This window comes from Ammospiza nelsoni, chromosome 4 (assembly GCF_027579445.1).
Source record: "Ammospiza nelsoni isolate bAmmNel1 chromosome 4, bAmmNel1.pri, whole genome shotgun sequence".
Classification (NCBI taxonomy): Eukaryota; Metazoa; Chordata; class Aves; order Passeriformes; family Passerellidae; genus Ammospiza; species Ammospiza nelsoni.
Genome location: NC_080636.1, coordinates 57153612 through 57177790, shown reverse-complemented (window position 1 = coordinate 57177790; position 24179 = coordinate 57153612). Strand labels below are relative to the sequence as shown.

The following is a 24179-nucleotide window of genomic DNA, read 5'->3' as shown; positions in this document are numbered from 1 at the left end:
CGCCTTCAGCACCACTTCCACCAAGATGCAAAGATCTCCTTGGGAATAACAAGCAGCCAAATGCTGGAGAGTGCTGCACAAAGGTGCACTGGACAACAGGGCATGGGAAAGCTGGCTTGGATATAGAGTCATGTGCACTGAAAAAGGAAGATATAAATGTGATTTTAAGTAAAACCTAACAGATGACCTTTCTAGCTTGGGATCTGTTGAAAATTATCTCTACACCTTGGAAATTATGCAGGAGGAAATGAAGACAATGAATTTAGCGAGAGGTGTTTTCCCTATTTCATTAACTGCAGGGTGATTACCAATCAGTTGTGAAAGTTATTAAAGCAATTTGTAACTTTAGGCATCTAATGGCATTTATGCAGGAGGGAACTGGCAATCAGCACTACCTAATTCAGCTTGAGGTGTTTCTGGTTTTTAATATATCATAAGCGAATTATGCCACATTTGAATCTGGCTCTTAGTTGGCACTGTTAATTTCCACATTTTAATTTGCAATGACGACAAAGGATGGCATAAGACTGTTTCTCACCCTCTTTGCCTCCCCTTCTTAACATATAGTCAAGAAACTGCTCAATTCCCTGTTTTTCTCTCGAACAAATAAAATTCCTCCTGAATACGCAAAATTCCTTCTAAAGAAATAGAGACCTGTTAACTAAAATACTTTGCTCCTATTCAACTGGGACTCCTTAATTCCCTCATTTGGAACAAGATGGAATAGAAACAAACCTGGATCAAAGCCCAGTGAGGGGCTGCTGTAACAAATGCATGTGCTTTATTCCACAACCAAGTTGAGGAGACTTCAGCATCCAGATCTTCCTCCACCTACTTTTTACCCTGTCCAGACAGACTCTTCCTCATCATCAAGCTGAGGAGCTACTGAAGTTAATTGAAAATTAAAGCACAACCAGCCAAACAGTCACCTTTTACAAAATCTCAACTAATTAATGTACCAAACACAAAATGTATATGGCAATCAGTTAGACATTAATGGGTTTTCTTGTTATTGTTTCTGAAATGTGGAATAATTCTAAAAAAAACCAAATAAAATAGATACCACATAGCTCTTTGGTTCATAATTGTCCATTACAGGCTATTTCCACCTACAAGACTATGTGCTGGTATGTTCTCAGTTGGCGCCCTTTTGCTAAGAAATAACTGAAATCTCAACTGTCTGACATTTAAATATAATATTGACTTTTGAATTGCTATCTTAATAGCATGTCTAAGCAGCATGAATAAAAATGTGCTGTGCAGAAATAGATCTATTTCCACCACAGAAAAAAACCTCAAAGAACTCAACAAAAACCCCCACTCCATAGGACTATTTTGACTGCAGTAATCCTATAATTGTCTTCCCCACTTTCTAAGATTTTTTTTTTTCCCTTCCAGGTGTGACAGTAAATCTGTCTTTCATCATTTTTACAGACCCCAGCCTATGGGCATTTGCTGAGGTATGTGTCTTCATTTCTGACACCAAGTACTGCTGCATTTTTGAGGAAGGTTTTGGGAAAGAGTCAAGCAATTCTACATGTTTCTGCATCCTCACAGACATGATACACTAACTCAAATAAAAATGAAAATATCATAATTTTTTTGTTTGTTTTATTGACTTGCCACTAAGTAGCTCTTGGTACAAACAGGGAGATCTGCTGGCTCCAGATACCTCTTCAAAAAGGTATCGCTTTTGAAGAATGGTTTCTGTGATTTAAAACCTGAGACCTTCAACTCTTACTTCTCTATAGTCAGCAGGTTTAGGTATCCAACCTAAAAGCAAGGTGCAATTAGTGCCTGCAAGATGTTGGTTAGGGATGGAATTCACAGGAGCATTTCTCCACATAGGAAACTGAAAAATCATCCTTCTGTTCTGGCATTTTCCAGGCTCTGCCACCTACCTCTCCATGCTGAGGAAGGATGAACACAATTTTTCCCTTTAAGGGTTTTCAGTCTACATTCACCAAAAAAATGCAGTGTTACTGCAGGAGAGCACGGTATGGTGGGGCAGATAGTAGGTTGATTTGAAAATGACTGAGAAAGGTTTTTTCTCCTTACTTTTAAGTCTCCCTACTTTAAACTTACTGAAGTTTAAAATTTGAAACGTTCAGGTTGGCTAATCCCCTCTGGGGCTTTGCATTACTAGTTAAAGTTATGACAGCAAAAAGACCTGGATTAGAAGTGGTTACAAACTTCAGCTTTCTGGGAGATAAAATGGATGGGACAGCACCAGGGGAAAGAAGTTTCATAAAAATTCCAGTTTTAATGGCGTGACACAGGTAATACTGCAAATCTACTCTGCTGTTTTGACTTCTTTTTGCGGTGGGGAGGGTTATAGCTGCACTTTAATGAGCAGTGAATGAATATCTGCATGGGTAAAAAATACCCACAGGGTAGCTCAGTCCTGTGGGTGGGCAGAAAGGAGTTATATTGGGATTTTAAAGAAAATCAGTGGCTGTCCCTGTTGCAGGCATGAGGGAACACTGCACTGCAGGAGAGAGAATAAGGGAAGCATCCTTCCAGCTTTAACACCAATGAATCAGGACATGACTGAAGGAGGGACAAACAAATGTGTAGGGGTTTTTCAGCTCTTGTGACACACACTAATCCTGAGCTGTAACCCAGCAATCCACATAGCCTCTCTCCTCCCTGCCACTGCATTGCATCATGAAAACCACTGAACCAAGTTCACAGCCTAACATGGGCAGTTCCAGTTATCTATCAGTCCTGTCCTCAGGGAGGGAAGAAAAAAAAAAAAAAAAAAAAAGGAGAGAAAAGCCAAACAAAACAACAAACCCAGGAGACACGGGTGAAAAAATACTGGGGAAAACCTCAAGAAATAATTAGCCTGTTTTCAAATAGCTATGCATATAGCAGTTATGTATGTATTCCGGGGGGGAAAAAAAGAGGCACAAGTTGTCGGACATTCATTTTGGGCATTTTCTAAAGCACCTCTTACTGCCTTATACAGCAGTAGTTTTATTTGTACATTGTGTTGATTTACAGCCGTCCCTTCTAAAAACAAAAAAAACCAACCCTGCCTATTCTCTCCAAGAAGGTTTAAGCGTTTAAACCTGTCACTTCTTCAGAAGAATTATAAATTGGTCTATGAAGCCAGTAAGAAATAAAAGGGGAAAAAAAAAGAAGTCTTAAATGGATAAGTCGTTTCAGCAAGCTCTCTACTATGTCTTTTTCACATTACATGAGAAATCTAATCAAATGCTTCAAGGGGGAAAGGCAAAGTAGTTCTCAGGATGACTATATTTGACCTTTCTTCCTTCAAGGTGACAAACAAACAAACAGGATGCTAATTATTGTCTCAGCTTGAATCTGCACTTGGAAAGAAAAATCAAGTTTTGCTTAGCTAAGACTATGGGGAAAGCTGTAAACTCTCAGGAACTTTATGGTTCATCTTGACTTTGTCATGGCTTTTGACGTCCAAAAAAGCATTCACTCGGGACACCTTCCCCAAGGTTAGAGTTGGAGCAGAGCACAAGCATCCAACTCCTGCCAGCTCTACTCTGACCTGCACAACTGGAATCCACTTGGTGCAAAACTCAGTATGATCAGCACTGGGTATATATATGGAAGAACAGCGCTGCCAAACATGCCTCTGATCAGAGGGGAAAACACTGGACTTGTCTCATCAAATAAGGGAGTGGAATAATTGAGCCTGGCTTTTGGAAGAGCCCATCTGAAGACATGCCTTTTGGTTAGGCAGTGTTCCCACCACACAGCCCTTGATGGAAACCACAGACTGTGGTCACCTAAATGACTGCTTACACCACGTTGTCTGGTTAGAAACCCCCTCTGAGGCTGACCCAGCCATGTCTCCTGCACCTGTCCATGCAGCCATGTGGGCAGCAGAAATTAGAGTTTAAGGCTGCTTTTGTGTAAGAAAAAGGGCATTTTCTCTCCCTCTCTGACCTTGAACTTTATCAGGGCACACATCCCCTTCAATCCTCTTCAGGGAAATCCTCAGCCTGTCGAAGATGATGGCAAACCTCCATCATCAGCTTGAGAGTAGGCCAAGACAGTACTTTCAGTACTTAAAACTTTCAGAAAATTAAAGCCACCACAGGGAACTCTGAAAACCCGTGGGAATGAGAAGCCCAGGTCCCAGGCTCTTCCCTTGTATAGGTGTGCTACAACACTTATCACAGTCAATCCAATAGACACATTAATCAATTAAATGGTATTAATGGTATATTAATGGTATTGGGAGTTGCTAAGATGTTCTACTTGCAAAGCTCTTGGATTGTGACTATCCTGATTTCCACACAAAAGCCAGATCCCCACCACACATACAGGTGAGTTTTTTGGTGCAAAGTAGCACAAATACTTGCTGTGACAGGAAGCTCCAAGCAAAGAAAGGAAAATGTTCCCTTAATAGCTCTTGATGTCTACACAGCAGAGGTATTTGGTCATTGTCATGAAAATTTTCTAATTCGAGCTGCAGCACCAGCAGATTTGCTTAATACAAACACCATGGATGTATCCACCTGTTCACCCTTCAGCTGAGATGTATATGCAGCTTCTAGGAGCCATGTCATGGGTTTTGAAGAAGAATATCTCACTGGAAAGAGTGAAGAAGTCCTGCTCAGGAAAACACTTGCACAACATGACCCAAGCCTGGGCTACTTCAGTATTGAGTGAAAAATGAATCAAAAGCAAGAGGTCAAGGCACAGTGAGAAACATGTGGAAGGAAACACAAACAAAAAGCCTTTAAGAGAAATCAATGCCACAAAGAGAGGTAAAATTACCAGTGGTTCTCCCAGTGCCACTGTTTTTTTGCTCACCTTACAAAAGCTCATGAGCCATATTTTGCCCAGGAAGGCAGGGTTCAGCAGTGAGTTTAAAAAAAGTCAAGTCGAGGGTCAGGAAATAGCTCCTCAAAATATAATGTGCTAGCTGCAACACAGAAAGTGCTTTTAGAGACACAAAAAAAGAGTTATGAAGCAGGTTCTTTACAACATGTTGGGAAACAACTTTTGTTTGGTGAGACTGCTCCAAGTATCTCTCTTCCTCCTTGTTCTGTGCACTGGCACTTAAGCTACAATGAAAAACCATCTCATGCACCTTTAAATATTTCATTGTTTGAATCAAAAATGGCTCTACTATACCTTAAATGGACAGAGGTTGGTTTTTATCAGGAGATACTGCAGCAAATCTTTTGGAAATCTTTTATCAGTGTTCCACTTTGCAACATCCCCGCTGTAAATTTTACCATGAGGAATTCATTACATAATTGGATGTGGCTCTACCCAATTTATTTTTGCTTCCTGAGAATCCAAACATAATTCATGATTCATGTATAAATTATATCAGGAGCAAGTGATCTGAGTGCAAACTGCATATTGAATTAAAGAAGACTGAGCTGCTAACTTTAGGGTGTAATATTTTCCTTTAAAATGGAGAACAAGTATAGGAAAGACTTTTGAGCTTCCCTCAATATGTCAGAGAGTGAAACACAGCAAGCCCAGAGGGTGAAGCCTCTGTCAGGCAAAGACAATGGAAAATAAAAATGTACATTAGTAAGCATGTAATTTAAATGCAAACTTCAGTTATACCAATCCAGAAAATGTTAATCAAGACAACCAGACAGCAGGAGCTGGCACTGCAGAGAGTTACACATTGGGGTATTGACGAAGATATTCTCTAATTTCTTTTTCCCTCTCTCTCAGCAGGTGAGTGTATTACCCAAGATAGCAAGAATAACAGGAGTTTCTAAATGCTAAACTCTTATAAAAAGGTTTTACACCCTTAAATTTGACTAGAAATCATGATTCCCACTTTCAAAAAAGCAAGATGAGGCTTCCGACTTTGCTTTTCTCTCTGCCTTGTTTTTTTTTTTTTTCCAGAAGGGCAAAACTGAGCTAGCTGGAAAAGATCCACATGTTTTGACATTTAATCAAAACTCCAAGAATATAAAGCATTACGCAAAAACAAAATTCCCCCCAGGAAACCTCCGTTATTTCAGAGACTGTGAAAACAAGTCAAAGCTATCTAGGAAACGGTTTTCCATCAGTTGGTCTACTACAGTCCTTGTGAAAGGATTGAAATGCTCTGCTTTCTCCTCTAGTCCATTTTCTCTTGATAGAAAACCTCTTTGCTCATCTACCGGTGGAAGTCACAGGGCTGGAAAGCACCCAAGAGGAAGCAGTCAGGCAGGGAGCTCAGCCGGCTGTGGAAAAGTCATGCAGCACTTGGGAAAGACCACCCAGCTCAGGATGAGTGAGCCAAACTTGCAGGTTTTAACAGTGTTAGATCCTTCTGCATGATCTGCACTAGAAGCGACCTTCCTTTTTTGATGTTTCCAATTCACCCCTGAAAAAAGTTGACATTTTCTGCACCAGCCAAATCTTCTTCCCTTTCTACCTTTCCACTGCTGGAAACCAGGTTCAGCTCACACACTTTACAGCAGCCCCAACAGGACAGGGCTGGAGCTGTGGCAGAAATGGGCATCTCCCACCAGAGATATCACAGCCATCACCAGGGAGCACCTCCCTTCCTGGGGCCAGAGAATCCTCCCATTGGAACACAGGGCCTACAGAATCCTTGGGATGGCACATTATCCTCAGGTATGACTGAAATAGACTCAGACTAGAAAGAGGAAGAGAAAGCCAGAGGAAGATTACAATGACTGTATATTTGCTGAAGCACTGAAAAACACCTAAGGGGCTTTAAAAGAAGCAAGCAATAATCAGCAACACTTTTACTCAAACTGAACCTTCAGTTTTTCACAGAGCTGCCATCACTTACACCTGGGACCAAGGAGATTTGAAGAGAAGGGAACTATGGATGGGAAATGCGAAGAGAGGAGATAATGACCCAAATATCGAAGCTGATGGAAAACAAGAGACTGGGAATACAGGCAAGTCTCACTACAGGGTAGCCCACGGAGGATACAAAGAACTAATGCACTATATATCTGTAGCTGATGAAAAATAGGTTTAAGTATTTTAGGAATTCATTCCTAAGCCTTCTTCGAGGGCCTGATTCAGCATCTGCTGCACTCAGCTTAGCCATGTAAGTGCAAAACCACACACTAGAAAAGAAGTTACTTGTGCCTTTGTAAGACTGAAAGAAAGCATCAGGCTTCTTTTACCTATAGGAAATTCAAACTAGCCTTCCTGGAGAAACCCACCTACAAAGACATTGACCAATCTTTCCAGAAGAAGAAAAGACATTTTATGCACTTACAATCCTGGCCTATTCAGCTCCCAGCATTCAGCTCTAAAATACAGCAAGGTTTTGACAGTCAGCTACCTAATGCTACTAGGCATCTCTTCACAGCAAATTATTTCCAACATGGATGGGAAAAGATCTTGGTCATGTTGTTCTCTAGACTCATGTGGAGCAGAGCTGAGCTTGCAGAGTCATTAAAATGCTAAAATGCCACCACAGCTAACAGGGGTATAACTTACTGTTATTTTTAAGTGAATACAGAAGTGCTTTGAGAAAGCAGTTGGAGGCTACTGAAATACTGAAGTCCAGTAATGGGAAAAAAACATCCACAGCATCATGGCCATGGGCTGACTGTAAGGTCTTCTGCTTGCTGCAAACCAAATCAGAAATGTGCTGCAACAAAGGAGAAGAATGGAGCTCACATCCCATGTTTCAGAGTGACTTTTAGAAACCAATGGCCTTTGCTATGAGCCACACCTTCCTACATCACCAGTGGAAAATTATCCACACCTAAACACACAGACACACATACACACGTAAGAAATATTCCAGTTTCTTATTTACAAGCAGTGGGAATTATTTCTATTCTAAATTAGACCTTTGTAAATAAATGTAGAATTACAGAGGCCTGATAGGAATACCAGTGAACAGCTTGACTTTCAGTGTTTCAAATAAACCAAATCATGGCATTCAGATCATATGAAAGCAATTTTTCTGCAGAAAATTGGTTTTGCAATTCTCAAGCTCTCTGTAATAAAACTCCCTATAGTGCATTTGGGTGTCCACTGATTCCAGGGACTGATTTGGGCTATATGTTTGCAATTATTTGGTAAGAATATACCAATGACATAACTCTTATGACTACACAGGCTAAGCTCACCTCTTAAAGAACAATGCTTGGAAGTGTGTTTTTTTCATATTAATCCTCCACACACTTTAAGTAATTTATGGTTACTTAAAGTTTTACAATTCTAAAAATTCTTTGTAGACTAAACCAGATGTTAATCTTAATTTCTAAAAAGCGTTCTTGAACCCAACAGAGAGATAGCACCATTGATTAATAACCAAATTTTCTGTCATGTCATCTTTGAAGGATAGTTAAGGAAAACTCCCTTGTGAAATGTATTTTTGAAACATTACTGATGTCTGGATTTCTTTGATTTTCCTTGCTCTCCTTTCACTGCTTCCACTCCATAAAAGCTTCTTTGCATCCTTCAGAAATTGCCTTCTTTAAAAAAAAAATAATTAAACAAAGTTCCTAAATAAGTCTGGCCCTTTGACTAAAATTACAATTAACAAGCTATGGGACTGAAACCCGTCCCCAAGGCAGATGCACAAACCCAATAAAGTAAACTGGAATAGCTACTGTTGACCTCAAAAGCACCAGAGTGGCCACTGCAAACTTTACAAGAATTATTTAAGAAGTAAGTCACTAGACACCCATTCAGAAATCAAGCAAGCTATTCAAGGTTTACCCTTGCTATATCTTTTAGGTAATATGAGAACCCACCTTAGCTATCATTAGATTGGGAATTTTTATGGCCTCAATAGTATCACTTAATATAAAGCAAAACATGTGATGGCCAGCTATTAAAGAAAGAGCATTAAATATTTAGATTGCTTTTGCTTGTAAAATAAGCCAAAATTAGTGCCTCACAGCATTCCACTCCAGCAGGATATTATTTTAAAGGTGACTATAAGCAGCAGCAACCTCTGCAGCTGGCACACAGGCAAGTACTCTGTTTGGTGGAAGACCTAGGAGTGTTGGCCACCGACATACAAATTTACATTCTGGAATCTGACACCCTCTCTCCAGTCACTCAACTGTTTACCCTCCTCTTTGTCATCTTCCCTAAATCCTGGCAGACACGGAGCATCTGCCAGGAGGTCGTGCTGACATCAGCAGGCAGGTACCATGGAAGAGCTGCTCTGATCCTGTGATGGCTCCAGCCACACAATGGAACTGGCACCTTCCTTGGCTTGCTTGGTGCTCGTCAGCCAAACGGGAAAATGCAGTCTGATTAGAGGCTGCTTTTGCAGCAAGTGCCAAAATAAAACTTTCGCCTTCCAGAGGGACGCAGATTATTTATTAGCAATTATTTCTCTTGAAAACCCTCTTTTCCAGGAAATCATCTTTTCTCTCTTCACTTCAGAAAGTTTACACACAGCTTTCCAGGATGTCACTAAAGTGCGAGCAAACTATTTACATTCCTGCCATATGTCTATTGATACCCTGCAGCTGTCTATCTAATTTACAATTAGATACCAAACTCCTGCTTGCATAACCATTTGCATGCTTCCCCATTACATGTTTTTTAACACAGTTAAGCAGATGTCATTTTTTATTTTTTAAATCTAGCTTATTTTTTCTTATCTTAAATTTGTCCACGTCTACACATTTTTCCCAGTACAAGATGAGATGGATTAAAAACAAGCATTCAATGCCCTGGGTACTGATAGGTCATCAGAGAGACAGCACTACCTCCAGCCTTGTAGGTTTTTAAGATAACAGCTGTATGAAGTCATCATCAAGCTGTCTCATGCAGACAAGGAGACTGGACCAGTAACTCCACAGATCCCATCCCACAAGCTTTCCTGTAACTTCCAGATCCTGCCCTATTGGCACAGGGAAGGAAACAGCATACCCTACTTCTTTCTGAACTAAGAGCCAAGCCACACACAAGAAACACAGCCCTCCTCCCTAAGAGCCTAGCTGTGCTTTCAGAGCTCTACAGACACTATAGGCATTAAAACTTGAATTCTGTGTGCATCCATATATCTGCTTTTAAATTCAAGCCTGTGCTGTGACTGACTTCATGAGCTGAGCAATGACAATGCAACAGCAACACTCCTTAGAGCCACGCTGCAGCACCAGGCACGAAGTAACCCACCCATGGGAACAGAGACTGCACTTCCACTGCCTCCATGGTATTTCTTGGGCATAGATTCAATATTCAACCTCCAAATGCCCCCCAAAACCACCTTTTGCAGCTCAAAGGGAAGATACAACTGAGATAATAACTCCATGCGCAGGCAGAAAGCTGGAGCACAGAAAAACCTCTTGGGAAACCTCAGTGGATGAGCACTGGACTCGTGTGTCTGTGTGTGCACACAGCTCCTATAAAGGATAAGCAAGTTTGGAATTCTCACTCATTTGGTATCCCCCAGCATCCCTCCATAATTGTCATGCAAAGGAGGATGCAACCTCAGCAAGGCCTGGGGAAAACCTCAGCATATTTGTCTCTGCAATGAAAGGCTGACAGGTATTTTTCTAGGGCTCCAGGGAGAAGCAGGGAAAAAAATTAATTTCCTAATCCAAATAAAAGACTTGGAGATTTTAATTCTTTCTTCCCTACCTGAACTAGTATTAAAGTTATATACATATATCAGAAAAAATCTAATCAAATTTTCCTTTCTGGTGAAACAGCATTCTAGACAGAAAGTTATTTTAGATTAATTAAAATAAGTTACATTTGATGAAAAGAAGAAGCCTTTCCTCTTCTCCTATTAAAATAGAGTAAGAGTTACAACTCTAAATGCAAGACATTGAACACAAAAAAATATTATCAATTCCGTAACTATCAAGAAGACATCCTGACATTTTCCAAATTATTTTTGTCTTACTTCCACTCAAAAGAAAACCCCATTAAAATTAACGAGCTTTAACAAGCAATTTTGTTTTGAAGAAACAGCCTTTTCTAAGAGAAAATTGTTTCAATGGATTTTTTTTTTCTGTTTTGATCACTAACTAATTATTCGAAGACACTGGAGTTCTCTGATCCTGGACATATGACATGGATTATAGTGAAACCAGCTGGAGATTAAATTTCTAACTCACATATGGAGCTCATGACCCTCTTTATGAATCATCACACCGTTTGTTTAATATTTAATGCAACTCTTAGTTACTCTGAAGAAAACGTTGAACAACAGGGGCCCATAAAATTAAAATCACACAGCAAAATCACAGCGACTTGCAAGCTCTCTCTCTTCTTTGGGACTTCATCACAAATCTGTCTGATCTAGGTTCATTAAGTTTATTTTTTCACTCCCGAGACAGTAAGATATGATGGAACACTAAAATTTCATATAAACATCTTTGATTATAGCTTTCAAGCCTCAAGACATCCAGCCTTGCCTTTCATGCAAACCTAGGCATGGTAATATCTTGAGATTAAAAAGAAATATTTCTGAGCATGCTAATCTATTGAAATCTTAGGAAGAGCGGGAAATTAAAACTGTGCAGTTCTAAATATAATTTTATATCTTAAATGAATAGATCATGCACACTGGAAAAGCAACTGTCTCAGTCATAGTGATCTCTATTTTCTTGGCTCCTTAACTCAGCATCACGAACAATAAATTCAGAAAACTATCAGTAGGATCTCAGAGAATGCAAACCTGCCATCAGGAATATTTTATCTACCTATTTTGGCAAAGCTAAAAGAAATACATTCTTTCTAAATATATCTGCATAGCTTCCAGAAATTGCCACAGTGATAAGTGCTATTAAATGGCACGTGTGAGAAGTTTAAAGCTTGACTACCACCTCCTCACCTGAGCAAGGTCAGCAAAGCCAAGCCAAAACCCAGCTCCCCACCTATCAACCTGAATCTGTCTATTGCTAAAAGACCTGTTTCCACTCAATAAGAAGACACTTCTTGTCTCCAGCTTTCAGAACAAATCCCAGATTCACATCCAATGAGCAGAATCTCTTTCCAGACCTGTTATTTTCTGGCATCAAGCATCCCTCTGCCTTCCCTGTTCCATCAGGGCTCCCACTCTGACTTACCCGCATCATACCAAAAACTTACACACATTCCCACGCCTGCTGGATTGACACAGCATGAATCAAGTCATACAAGGCTCATGTGGTTCTCTGCTAATAATTTGGCATCAGTAGGCACAATCTTTTAAAAACTCCTTTTAATGTAATGCCTGGTTGAGTGGATTCAGTGTCTGGAGTTGTGTTTCCCCTCAGAAGTGGAGCTCCAGGCGAGTCTCAAGGCAGAGGCAGTGTTGATTGCCTCGTGCCAGAGCGTGTTAGGTGTGCAGCTGGGAGATGCTGGTGATTGTGCCAGCTCTAAATGCTGCTGCTGCTGCTGCCCTGCCTGTGCAGAGCCAGCAGCAAGGGATGGGTGAGCACTCCTCATCCTCTCCAGGGCAGGTTACTGCAGCCCATGCCAAAGGCTGCTGATGCTGCCCTGAAGAGAAGATGGAAGGCTTTCCCACAGTCACTTCTGCAGCTCTGCTGAGCGTCTTCACTCCTACCCAAGACAACATCAGCATGGGCAAAATGTTTTTTCACATGCAAAGAGCTGCCCGTGTAGAGCAGAGCACTGTGGACCTCCAAATCTGCATGTGCTGCAAGTGGTTTATTCATTTTCCAAGTGAAAAGCATGCAGCTGCAGCCCTGAGTTCTGCACAGCCTCTGTGCCTCAGCACTGAGCATCCCCACAGCATCTGCCCGGCTGCTCAGTTACTGTCTCTGCAAGCTTGAACCCATCTGCAGGGGTAGATGGGGAAACAGAAACCCCAGGCTGCCCATCCACCCAAGTAGGGCAGCAGCAACATTCTTCCACTGAAAACACCAAGCACCTGCTCAATGGAAAAAACAGGTAACTAAAAGAGATTTTTCTGCCATGAAAGCACCTGTTGTGCTGTGCTCTGCTGAATTATGTATGTAAGCACAGACCTCCCAAGCCCAGCAACACTGTCCTTGCCATCTCTTGTGGCTCCGCAGTTTGCATAACTATTCCAAGCAGCACCTTCTTGTATGCTCCCCAGCAGAATTAATTAATGTTTGCACAGTACTTTGAAGATGAAAGTACTAAGTGACTGCTAAATATCAGGCCAGATTCTCAGCTGGTTTAAAAAATAGCATTTGCAGTGCAGCATCTGGGCCAACAACCACCCTGGCTCATTAGAGCGACTCTGTAGCAAATGCGGAGGAAAAAAAAGAATTGGAAAAAAAAAAGGAAAAGAAAGCAGAAAAAGAAGAATGTATGCAGAAACAGAGCACTGAAGTAATAACCTTCATGCCTTTCAGAGAATCCCTTTTTCTGCAGGAGAAGAGTAAAAATCTGCAGAGCCACGGCACTGTTCTCCTTCAAACCTCCTTAAAACTCACCTCTGCTGAGATGCCTACAAATCATCCAGCACTGATTAGCCAGCTGATGTACTGTGACTTCTGCACATTACACTTATCATAACCATCCTGCTCTTAATGCTGGCCCATCCCATCTGTTTACTCAACCTGCTGCTTCTTTCCTATCCTCTGCCTTAAGCATTTGCAGGTTTTTCTTTCTTTTATTTGGCGTCAGGCCTAGCCCAGGGATACACTGACAAAATGTCTTCAGTCTTTTGCAGGATCCATGTAATAAGGACATGCAAAAGTCATTCTCAAAGGATTAGCCTCAACAGTTTTAGACCCACTTACTCAGTGTGTTCCTGTATGAAATGGTAGATATCATGGAAAACAACCCATGACATTTAAGTCACACACAAGTTATACATAGGCAGCTGTATGCTTTTACAAAAGGCATTGTGTTGCTGCAGTTCAAAGGTTAAACTTCCTGCTTATGCTATGTTATTTGTTGGGGTTTTTTTTAATAGCAGAAATTGCTCTTAAAACCGTAGATATGTGGTCCTAGAAAAAAGAGAGAGGAAAGGAGGCACCTGCAGGCTGCACTTATCTGATGTCGGGACACCACGGCTGATGGGAGAAGCACTTCCACCAGCTGGACATGTGCAGGATGAAGCACCAGCAATGAGTAATCTCTGAGGATGAGGTATCAGAGTGAGTCATCTCATCCATCACAAAGGGACCGATACTGCGTGACTTGGACCTGGTCACACCTCTCATCATGGCCCCCACATGATCTGGGGGCCAAATCAGGCTCATTTTCAAGAAACACAACTCCACTTATTTCAGTGGGAAGTCACGCACACAAAGGGGGTGGGTACTCCTTCCGTGGCCTCAGCAGACCTTATATTTTTTACTTGTTCACTAAATCAGTCACATGTACCATTCACAGAGATACAAGAGGAGAGTTCTCAAGCTTTTTCCCACATGCAATTCACTCAAATGCCTAAAAAGCACTTAACTGGTAGGTATTTAAATTAAAATATTACACCAAAAATAAGCTTCCATGCTGAGATTCCAGCAAGTGCCAAAAATCCCAAGGACACTACCTTCCTAAGAATGTAATTTTAAAAAAAAAAAAAAAAAAAAAAGTAAAACCAAAGAGAAAACTGGGCCCAGTAGCCTCAAGCTTTTCTACTATACTCCCTTGGTGCAGCAGTACTGATCAAAACCTGAGAGGAGAGGAGAGGATGCCCTTACCCACCCAAAAACAGGGAGGCTGCCCATGTTGACACTTGGCCAGTAGCAGAGACTCAAGCATGCATCCATGTGAGTTAGCTTCCAAGCCTTGTGCCTTGGGCAAAGCTGGATATTATTCCATCTGGTTGCAGATCTCTCCTTCCCAAGTCTGCTTCATGCTTCTGCTGTCTAAATGAAGCCTCTCTCCACTGAGAAACATTCCTTCTTGCCTCTTCAGCATGACTTAGGCTGAGGCTCTGCACTCATAGCCCTAATCTCCAGAGAGCGGGGATGAGATTTTCAAAAGCACTTAGTGTTGACCTACCTCTGCTCCAAATCAGTCTGATCATATTAGGTTAACTACATTTAAGTTTGGCCATGTATATTTTGTAATAATAAACTTACCCCAAAGAAATGCTGCTGTTTTAATACAAGATTACAAGACCTGCAACTATATTTATGCATCTCAATAAGGAATCTGATTTTTCAGTTTCAGATCTGTGGAATTATTTTGGGCATGTTGAATATTTATTGCTGGCAGAACAGAGGTCAATGCAATTATGTCCCCTCTAAATTGAGTGCTAAAGAAGTACTACACTGGAGACCTTAAGGCTCAAAACTCCAAAACTAATGCTTAAAATTTATAAAGATCTCAAACCAGCCAGAATGTACTTTTTTTTTAGCATACACGAGTGGCTCTGAACAATGAAGATCTAAATACTAATACAGGACTTGATCTTTCACCTCCTCCTTATTTTTTTTTTTTTCCCCAAAGAATTGCCAAGCAGTGAGTGTTTCTAAATGGTACAAGAAGTGACTGTCAGCTGTCACCAGCTTTTTTCCAATACACAAACACTGGAGAGCCATTTCTCAACTTAGTCCATATGGCACCTTCAGAAAGACCAGAGTAATAGTTGAGGAGTTTTGACCATGAAGCTCACACAGTGTAGGACTAAATGTACTCTTACAGATGAGATGGTTTTGGGGTTTTTTTAATTAGTATGTTGAACTATCTTCTGCTGCATTTTCTCTTTTGATATATATATTTTTTAACCGAATCCATAATTGGTCTATCTAAATGATTGACAACAAAGGTGAAGGAACAGTCTGTTAGTCTTGACTGCTAGAGTAATGAATAGAGAAACTGACATGTTAAATTTCTTCACCTCCAACTGGAATTATAAATTATAGACTTCTTTTACATTATCATAATACCAAGTTCATCTTAAAAATAGAATGATTCCTTGGGGGTGTATTTATAGTGAAAAAATACATATCTAATGCTGTACTTAGCATACCGTCATATTTTAATAAAATTGGATTGATTGTTCCAATTTTGTTCTTATTTTTGGAAATTAAAAAGCAGAATCAGATCATCTTACATTTTTTTACAAGATCCATCGTTTTGCTCCTGCAGGACATGCTAAAATTTTCAAAAGCTCTCTTTAATTTAACATATCCTTCTGCTCTCCCTACAGCTACTTGGCACATCGCATCTCCCTAGTTTGGCCAAGGGCCACTTTATCTGAGTCTGTACAAACTTTGCAGGGAGTGGAACCGAGATCTGAAGAAGTCTGTGGAAATAAAGTTTCTACCCCATAAAACCCCCTTAATTCAGCCTTCATCCCTAAGCAAACAACTTCAGCGAAACAAATCATTGTGTCCAAATGAATCAGTTTGTGTGAAAGCAAACACAACCCATCAATAAAAGCAAAGCAATAAACAACAGGGAAATGTCTCCGAGCCAGACACAGCACATGCAGACTCTCCAGTGTATTTTGCAGGAGAGGGAGGGGAGACAGCTCTTTAAACTTCTGTCTAAATTAGACTCAAGTTCAAATCATGCTGGTACAAAATCTCAATGCCCAGCTCCTAATGCTTTAGCTGCCTGTGTAATGCAGAGAAGACAAAGATGATCGGCAGGGTGGGATGGCAATAGGAGGGGGTAGATGCAGTCACTCAGGCCCCAAGTCCTGTCCTCCACCCCACAGGAGGCCCAGGCAATAAAACTCTCAATCTGCCCCAGATTCTTGACAGCATCTATGGCAGAGCTCAAGTCACATCAGAGCAGGGGCAGAGGGAGACACCTTGGACACAGTTCTTTCTGTTCACCTGAGTTTTCCACCCTTTAATGTATACAGCCCTGTTGGTAATGCTGCTTCCTACTGACCTTTCTTCCTTCCACAGGAAAAAATCAGCCTCAAGTCATCTGCATGATGAATTCCCCTTCAGCTCTCATAAGTGCTGCCTGCCGTCAATTATATTGGTGTGCCTTGAACTTATAAAATATTTTCAATTTGCAGAACAGTTTTGACATGGGGAGAGAGGAAGGGACAGTGAAGAACAACACGCTTCAAATAAAATTTGGCACCATTCAGGATTTCTTCCACCTCAGAAAAAAAATCCTCTAAGACACAAATAAATTTATCTTATTAAGTTATAAGGATATCTTCTCCTAATAGTGCAATTAGCTTTCATAGGAGATAGGCCCATGTACTGTCTTGAGAATAGACTCTCAGGCACATATAGCCATGTAATATCAGGCACACTTCTCTCAAATTAAGGGAAGCATTTGTCATTTCCAGTGCTGACACTGAAAAAGCAGTGTCTTAAATGCTGTATTAGCACAGACTCCCAAGGGACCTCCTGAGCAGTGCCTTTCAAGGAGCAAAGCCCAGCACTGACTCCTGCAATTCCCTTTTCCCTGCCTGAAGGAGAAGCACTGCTGGGGAGCATCCTTTGCACAGGAGGAGGCAGCAAGGCCCACAACACTGCAATGAGCTTGTTAAAAAGTCATGGCTAAGACATCTGAAAGAATGTGACACTTTACCTCCTGCAACCACATCAGGAGCCTCTGCAGCAGTCCTATCCCATCCTGAACTCCCACAGACATCCAGAGCTCATTTCCTCCCTCTATTGCTGTGCTCAGTACAACGTGCACAGACATACCCTGTGCATCACCTACCACCCTGCACATCAGGTAAAAACAACTTTGTTGTACTTCAATTACTGCAGGCTTGGTAAATTGCAGTCCTTAACCACCATTAGTCTGTTCCTCATCATTTAACACAACTATCTGCCATCTCCAAACAGATTTAACTGACTATTGTATTAATATGCTGTATTCAGCAAGTGGAGAAGAAAAGGCACTATTTTGGTAACCATTCCATGTTTGCCACCAGATACATGATGGAAATGTGTCCAGGAAATGCTTACTTGCCCAGTATCACCCATGGGTAAGTGCAGACACTCTTCAGTTGCAAAGAAGCCACTAGAAAACTAGAAAAAACTGCAATGAAACCAAAGCCACCCTATGGACCAAAAACAAAAAAAAGCAAAAAAAAAAAAAAAAAAAAAAAAAAAAAAAAAAAAAAAAAAAAAAAAAAAAAAAAAAAAGCTGGCTATTACTGCCACACCATATCCAAGCACATAGTGCAATGTTCTATTGCACACTTCCAATTAGTATGAAGCTGTTTTGGTGATATCAGCACAGGCTCACTGATCCCTCCCACTCCACAAACACTACACAGTGATGAAATCTGCTCTAATAGCTGGGTGGCAGCAGTTATCTTTGCCATTGGCCATTTCTGTAACCCAAAGAGAAGGTGCATTTCCAGAGCACGATTTGCATTGCAGATGGGCAAAATCACCTTCTGAGGGTGTTCATGTTTGTCAACCAACCAGGACAAGGCTCTTCATGCAGTTATCCTGGCAGAGATGCATCCTCACCCAGCTGGAACCCATCAGGGATTCCCCTGGGCTAGGCTCCAGGTGGGGGACAGGAGGACAGCAGTAACAGCACTCAGAGCTGCTTTCCAGCTTCTCTTCAGCCTACACTGTTTAATATCTGGAACATCTAATAATTACTATTAATTGCACTTAACAGCAAACTGTAAAATAAATGTGAGGAATGCACAAACAAACCCTGGCACACCTGCAGCTTAGCCCTTGTTCTTCACTTGGTTCCAGCTTTACCATGCAAAGTTTGAAGCATCTGTTAAAGATGTACTACAACCTAGCTTTGCAAAATCCATCAACCTGCAAGCCTTGGTAACAAAACCAGCCCAAGAGATGTAAGCAGCAATCTGAGAAGATACTCCCCAGGAATTAGATTTTGTAAACAAACATTTCAGCTAATTGCTTTCTTGTTCTTAGTGCAATGAAGGCCCCATTTAGCCAAAGCATTTGTCTACAGAGCTTAGTTTCTTCCATCTAATGAACGTTGATCTTGTCTTAGCTTCGGCTGGTATATCATCAGAATCAACATGAAATGCTAATGGAGAGAGATGCTTAATATCATTTCAAGTGTTTAAGTTACAACTGCAGCTATTAAGGCAAATCCATTTTACCTGTTCCTCCTCAGGCTCCCCAGTGAAACAGATTTAGAAGTTTCCACGGGGAGTAGTGATTCATAATGGCTACACAGATGAGAGAAAAAGCCTTTCACCATTAATTACAGCCAGCGTTCTCCAAACCCAAGTTGGTCATTTCGCCGGCACAACACATAATTAGCAAGGCTCATTTTATTTCCTTGCCTTCACAAATTAGTTCACTTTTGAAAAAGCAAGGTGGCTGCCTCCAGCAGCATGGATAACCACGCCAACCAGACAGAAAAATAAGGCTTCGTCGTCCAACTTGTAGTCCATGGCAGAAAAATGCAATGGGTCCCCTGGTTTTCATTCCCCTTACTGGCCCAATGCAGGAACCAGTGTTGCTCCCTGTGGCATCCCAAACAGGAGACTTTGAGGTACACCCATTTAAGACAATCATGGCCAGTCATGTGGATGTAGTTCTTGGCAGTAGGAGAACCTTCCTCTATTTCAGCTTTCCAACTGCTCACTCAAAGTGCAGGACCTGCAATAGCCAGAGCAGCGAGGAGAAGAAGGATGCTTCCTGCTCCTCACCTGAAGAGGAACCGCACTGGGTCCATCCCCAGCAGCATCTTCACAGAGTATGCTCTAGAGACATCACAGTAACAGAAGCAGGGGATGATGATGTGTAAGAGATGCTGGACTCACCAACACAGAGAATGTTCTCAGACACCACCCGCATTTTAAAGCAGGACTGTTTCCTTCTTTGCTCAGGCTGCCCCTCAATCTCTTTGAGGAGCAACTTCTCCACAGCAGAGGCTTCTGGAGGATGCACCTGCCAAGATCCCAGTTTTGAACAAGGCACCCAAAATAGTGGTTGGAGCCCCGCTAGACAGAGCATGCTGCTGGAAGCTATTGTTGAAAATACTACAGTTATCCTCATGCAGATTTTAAAAGGCCACTATTTATGCATGTAAATTCTGAAGGGCATTAGCAGCATCACTGACACACGATGACAGCCAGCCCAGCTTTGGGAAGGGAATAAGCAGCAGCAACTGCCTGAATAATTGATGTGCTTTTACTCTGCCCCATGGCCCAGTTATTACATTGCTCACTCTCTTCAACTGCCTGTGGTTCCTAAATTAATTAGAAATCTTAATGTCATGGCCAGCCAGTTAAAAAAAAAAAAAAAAAAGACACAGAGAACAAAAGAAGAGAGCGCTTCTCATGCCCTTGAGCCTTGGGATTTCTTCCTTGGTCTGGCCACGCAGGAAGCCAAAGCACAGTCTCAATTTCTGCAGCTTTGGACCCCAGTAACTGATGCTAACAGCAGCACAGCATTAAATCTACTCCATCTGCAAAAAGCCCCACTGCATGGGAGAGAATATCCCCATCAAAGTCACTGCCTCTGTAAGATGGGGCAAGGCCTTTCCTAGGGGCTGACGCATGCACAGAGCAGCTCCTGCGTCTTCTGCAATGAAATACATCTGATACACCCCTAGCCCAGCCATCACAACCAAGCGCCACACAGCACCAAATAAAGAGACACTACTGCAGTCTGGAAGAATAGAAGAGCTCATGGCTGTTCTGCTCACACAGCTGACAGAGCTAAATGACTCTGTGGGATCCTGTTCAGGGGATGAAAAAAAAATTGTGTGTGACTACCTGACCTCACAAAAGAGGAGAACAAATACAACAATGTGAGCAGCCATTTTTTTCTGCATATGTACCATTACCTACTTACAATATTGCCTATGTGAAACTTTAAAACAACACCTATAGCTTTCTAGACACCCAGTAGGAATAATTCCCATGTTTGAGCCACATTGCAATAGCGTGGGTAGCTGTGTTTCAAGGCCTTGAAAAGCACGCAGCCATGATGAATGTTGGCATGTTTTTAATCTCTTATTTGTAAAAAAGAAATACTGCTTTTTTCAAAAATCTCTTTACAACTGTCCAAAAAGCATAAATAAACATAAATGACTGAATTTGTAGAGATAATTTTAAATTGCATGGATAACTTAGACTAATATTTCACCCTCTTATAAAAGAGTAGTGAAATACCAGTGAGGTATTCAACAGTATGGTGGAGTCTTCTTCTTTGCCAACACATTGTGGCATACTGTAATCTGCACCACTTTTCCATTATTGCCCTGGAAAACTCAGTATTTTAAAGAAATCTGATTTTTCAACCTTTCTTTTTGGCATGGATAAATAGACTTATACTTGGAGCATTGAACTGCTTGACTCCCAGTACAGTTATCTTACATCTCCTATAAATGTCAAACACCCAAACAGGACAGTCCCACAGGAGAGAATGAGCTGATGATGGTAACAGAAAGCATTACAAAAGTTTAAACGACACTAAAAATCCAAATGGAAGTATCCAACAAAATGAATCCCATTTGTTTGCAGGTGGAAGGTATTTCTAAACAATTTGACCCCAAATACAGGACAATGTAGTTCTCAAAAGTTTAATGCACTTTGACCAAGCATTTATTTGGTCCAACAGCTTCCTCTTCTGTCTGCTCTTTTTCCTCTGCTGTCATAATTTTGGACTAACTTGATGCATGCAAAGAGCACCACAAGAAAAACACAAATGGTTCCATGCAAGTTGCAAATTTAGGCCATTGAAGTATTTTTCAACATGCTTCCTGAGACTACACTTCTATTTGTAGGGTGGAAAGATGGACTTTGAGAAAATGGTAATGCTGATACATGGAGAAAGCAGAATTGTTCCACCCTATGATTTGCCTGTGTTTCTCATCTTGGCTTCATACTGCCTCTAAAATGCACATGCTAATTATCAGCAGTATGGCACTGCAGATGTAGTGAACACAAGATGTCACTCACATGCATTTTTCAAATCCAAGCAATGAAATTAAGTGTCTTGTAAAAACACGTCATTTGTTCATACTGAAAGTTTCCTGACCCCAGCCACATCTGCTGTGTCCCTCTCTTCATATCCATGTTTTTTAGTCTCACTGGGCTTGCTTTGCTGTATTCAGTTTTACAGACCTTCACATTATATATTTATTTTGTTCCTCATACTTATATCTACTGATACAGTTTTTACTTTAAAGTCATTACATTAATTACAACAAAAACTTACTGAAAGGCTCAGCTCCTGCAGATTCCTCAGCTCAACCCCAGTAAGAATCACGCCCGACACAGACTTTAAGGCAGAGGTGAGCTCCTGGTCCCTCTTCTGGATGACCACACAGCTGAAGGAATGTACCAGATGAACCAGGAGCACCACTCTTCAACATGGCCATGCCTGCCTTGCCCAAGTTTTCCTCCAAAGAGGAAAGAGTGCAAAACCACTCAGAGCCATGTAGGAGTGCTCACCTCTCAGCCTTGGAAAGCAGGTAGAAGAAAATACAGGAGGATGGCAGCAGTACGGAGCAGCACAGCTCTGCTCACTCTTTTTGGAGCCTGCTCTTTCAAGATGCAGCCCCTGGCAAAGTGTCTCATGAAAGTTTGATGAACAGCATTTTGTTTAACACCAGCAACTGAGCCACAGCCCTGCCGAGCTGCGCTGCACCAACAAAATGTCACGACCCAGGAGGATGGAGAAACTGGATTGCAAGAGGCAGGCTTGCAGGCAGCAGAGGAGCTCACGACCTCTGGAGCAGGGTGCAGCACCCCACAAGCCACTCCCGGTCACTGAAACACGAGGAGGCTGCTGTAACACTGATCCTCACTGAGCCTCCTCTGACACTCGCCCAGCAGGCTGCAAGGCTCCACCAGGCAGCCCTGCAAACACAGCCAAGTCTGCAGCCCTTTTCCCATTGGCACATATAAGCCTTGATATCTCTTTCCTCCCCTTTTACCCTTTCCACTTCTGTAGGTACTGAAAATATTCACAGTATGCTCTTCCCTACCATTTGCTTCAGCGTTTTCATGCTCTGCTGCTTTTGTTCCCCTGTTCCCTTTACGCAAAGGAATATTCTCATGAAACAACTGCGCCTGCATAACTGAAAATACACAAAACCCATATGCAGACACGGTGCTGGAGGCTCATGCAACGTGATCAGGTCTAAATATTTTAGCACAGCAAACAAATGAGGCTCAACAGTATGGTCCAGTAATTACCTTTTCTTGTTCTTCAGGTTCGAGAAATCCACACGTTATTTTTTGCAGAGTACTGTATTCAACATTTCTGGAAAAAAAGAAAACAAAAAATGTTTATACTGGCCTCTGAGGACATATCAGGCACTTGTGAACTTTCTGCTATGCATTTACCAGAGAATAGAGCAATGAACTGATTTTGGTCAACAGAACTGATTTTTGAAAATTAAGAATTTTTAATGTCTATGAAGTAGATCTCTGCATGGGAAAACAGTAGTAACACATACAAAACAATGGTCAGAGGAAAAATTGGTGGACAATATCACTGCCAATAATGAAAAAAACCTCAGAGATGTAAGTTGATATCCAACACACATGCAGGTATGTGAGTATCTCTTCCCACAACAGGCTCCGGTGTGATCTGGAGAAACTATTGTTAAACCAGACAAATTCTCAGAGGTTTTTAGAGGTCACTGCACCAGAATAAAAAACATCTAGTTTGAAAAGAAGTTAAAATAAATGATGATTGCAAGGATAGTAATTCCTTTTCCTTGGCAGCTACAACTTAAAATTTCTCTGTCCCTTTACATCTTCAGTATTTTCTTCTAATTACAGTGTTAGATGCTAAATATAACATTAATTGACAAAACAATAAAATGGACAGATCCAGGTCAGCCTCCTGGAAGTGTTGGTTTTATTAGGATTAATTGCACATGAAAAATTGCTCCTCACAGTTGGGATTGCCACAAATGAAACTTCAGTGAGAATCAGTCTTGTCAGAGTCAAGCTGGATAGCACGAGACCCCAGGACCTCATCCCAACCCAGTGAAACAATTAGAAAATATAATTAAAAACCCATGCAAGGGAAACAGCAATGAGTCCTGCCTGAATTTTGCTTCCAACATCATCTACAAACCCAGCTCATTTTCTGCAACCTGTAGAGGAGAACACAGGTCATGTTGTTTGAACAAAGTGTATTGAAATGAAAAAAGCTTTACAGTCTGATTAAAAAAGGACCCAGTGTTACACTGGGGCCAATTGTTCCAGTTACAGCAGTGAGTCCCCAAGCCTTTCCCAACCAGGGCTCTAGCACAGCTTTCACTCTGCTGCCATGGTTCCACACTCTGGACCACCCTACACCTTCAAAAATTTCAGACCAAAACAAATGCTCCTGAGGCTCCAGTTTCACATTTGAGCCAATCCAGAATGGTCTTGCTTTAATTTTCAATGACAGAAAAAGAAAGCTGCCCCCCAGCTCTAAGCACTCCTCAGCAGATCCTCCCCT

At 41.4% G+C, this 24179-nt stretch overlaps 1 protein-coding gene across 1 annotated transcript in view; it reads right to left on the bottom strand.

The window, feature by feature from the left end:
• ADGRL3 (adhesion G protein-coupled receptor L3) overlaps nt 1-24179 on the bottom strand; it is a 482547-nt gene that overhangs the window by 370141 nt on the left and 88227 nt on the right. Inside the window, exon 2 of the mRNA XM_059470076.1 lies at nt 22919-22985. The gene's annotated coding sequence lies outside the window, so the exon portion shown is untranslated. The remainder of the gene's footprint in view (nt 1-22918; nt 22986-24179) is intronic.